The sequence below is a fragment of the Microtus ochrogaster genome, linkage group LG3 (assembly GCF_000317375.1).
Source record: "Microtus ochrogaster isolate Prairie Vole_2 linkage group LG3, MicOch1.0, whole genome shotgun sequence".
Taxonomy (NCBI): Eukaryota; Metazoa; Chordata; class Mammalia; order Rodentia; family Cricetidae; genus Microtus; species Microtus ochrogaster.
In genome coordinates, this window is record NC_022029.1 from 23650663 (window position 1) to 23653528 (window position 2866).

Consider the following 2866-nt stretch of genomic DNA (forward strand, 5'->3'; position numbering starts at 1 on the left):
TTGGCCCATTTCTATCTAGCCTCTTCTAGGCTAATTCTCACATATTAATTTAGCCCATTTCTAATCATCTGTGTTGCACCCCAAGGTGCGCTTACCTGGAAGATTCTAGCCTACGTCCTTCCTGGGTCGGAGCGTCATCGCATGTGCCTCAGAGAGCAGAGCTCTCGCCTCTGCCCACAAGAGTAGAGCATCGTGTCTCTCTGAGGCGTCTGCCCCCGAGAGGAGAGCTGTCGAGTCTGACCTCACTTCCTCTTCCTCCCAGTATTCTGTTCTGTTTACTCCTCCCACCTATGTTTTAACCTATCAGGGCAAGCAGCTTCTTTATTTAATTAACCAATGACCTTCCTCCATCACATTTGAGAAAAAAACATAATTTTCTGCAAAGATTATTTGTTAATTAAAAAACAAAACCTGACTAATGTACCCTTTATACTCTTTTTTAAATTCTTGGCTTCTTTTTTCTTTAATTGTTGTTACATTGATACATGTTCATATATATACACAACATGCTCAATTTGTGTAATGTTACTTGCATGTATGTTTTCAGAGATGACCATTTGATAGTGGATAACCAATTGATGCACTCTTCCCTAAAGAGTATTTCTCCCACTCTCAGCTTTCCTTTGTTGCCTGTGGTTCTTTGTGTAAGGCTTGGACTTTCCTCACCAGTTTAGGGCATCTTTTGTTGCTCTTGTTCAGCTCATGTTTGGACAATATTAGGGAGACTTTATGGGTGTAGTTTCTGATATTACTAGGAGACACAATCTCACAGCAGATTCCCGGATCCTCTGCCTCTCATGATCTTTCTGCCCCCTTTGTAATATTCCCTAGGCCTTAGATGCAGGAGTGTTTTGTAGATGTAGCCATTGGGACTGGGCTCTGAAAGTCTGAATTTTGATTAGTTGTGACTTTCTGGAGTGATCTCTGGACTGATTTCCAGAAAATACCATGAAAGCTAGTCCTCAGGAAGGGCACTTTCAGGTCATTTACAGCTCAGGGGCCTCTGAAGTGCATGGTGTCTTTAGCAGTAGGCACTTACCTTCCACCTCTGGGCTAAATGATGGGCACTAGCAATAGCTTGTAATGTTTTGGGAGATTTTTGGACAGCCCTGACCAACAACTCAAAAGAGAGCTTCTTATACCTGGTGTTGGGGCTTTTATTAGATAGTGTTTTACTCTTGGAAGGAATATTTCTAGCTCAGATGGGAAAATTTTGTTTAAATTATATTTATACACTGACTTTCATGTGTTATAGGTGTTTTTAGTAAATAGTTAATAGAATATTTACAAATTTTTAGATATTTTCCTGTTATTTTACCTTCTCTTTCCTGTTTTATTTATCTCCCTCCTCTTCCTTAGAGTCTCTGTTTTCTCCATTATGTTGCTTGTAGCCTGCCATTCCTCTAGCTATTGCTCTCCCATGCCCCATGCAATGATCCTTTTTACTTTCCTGGTTTCTTTGGCCATTCCAGGATATGTATTCGCATCTGAAGATTTAGAGCTAGAAGCTTCCAGTAAGAACATGTGATATTTGTCTTTCTAGGTTTGGGTTACACCATTCTATGATCTTTTCTAGTTCTATCCATTTACCTACAAAATTCATGATTTCATTTTTCCTTTGCAGCTGAATAATATTCCATAGTGTATGCTTACCGTATTTTCATTATCTATTGGTCAAGTGATGAACATGTATGTTTCTTTAGTTTCCTAGCTACTGTGGATAGAGCAGCAATGAGCATGGCTGAGTCCTTTGACTGTTTTTTTTTTTTGTATTTTTAGTTCTTAACATATTCTGGATATTAATCATTTGTCATATGTATAATTGACAAATATTCTCCCTTTGTGTGGACTTCCTCTTCACCTGGTTAGTTGTTTATTTAGCTGTGCAGCCCTTTAGTTTTATAAACTTCCACTTGTCAGTCATTGGCCTTAATTCTTAGACAAATGGAGCTCTTCTCAGAAAGTCCTTTACCGCATGTAGGATAATGCTTATGTTTTCATTCAGAAGTTTCAGTGTTTCACACTGAGGTATTTGATCCATTTGGAATTAGCTTTTTTTATGCAAGGTAAGAGCTAACTGTATATTTCATTATTCTACATGTGGATCTCGAGTTTTCTCAGCATCATTTGTTGGAGATGCTTTCTTTTCTCCAGTTTATGTTTTTAGCATCTTGGTAAATGCAATTGATAGGGTCACTGTACTTCTGTTTGGGTCTTTGATTTTGTCCCATGGGTGGGCATATCTCTTTTATGCCTGTACTTTATTGTTTTAATTACTATGGGTCTGTAATATATCTTAAAATCTAGATTGGTAATGACCTCAACATTGTTTGTTCTCTTTCTTTATTTCTTGCTCAGGACTGTTTTGGCTATGCAGAATCTTTGTCATCCTATATGAGATACAGGATAGTTTTTAAAGAATCCATTTTTAGTATTTTAGAATTTGGTGCTACAAGAAGCTGTGTTTCCTGAGATAAGCAGCCAGATTTTTTGTAACTGGTTTCCCTATGACTTAACTCTGCAACAGGAAAGTATGGTTTTGTTTGATTTTTCTAATTCACATCTTCTGGGGGAGTATCACAGATTACTGTATGTTGGGGAATATTACCTTTGTGTTACTTTTGTTTCTGTTGCATTTGTATAACTCCGTGAAGCTGTGTTACTGTGCCTTCCTAAAACACTGGATGTCTGATAAAGAGCTGAATGGCCAAGAGCAAGGCAGGAGAGATGAACAGGTGGAGCTGGCAGCCAGAGAGAATAAATATGAGGAGAAAGCCGGGCGGTGGTGGTGCACGCCTTTAATCCCAGCACTCGGGAGGCAGAGGCAGGCGGATCTCTGTGAGTTTGATACCAGCCTGGTCTACAG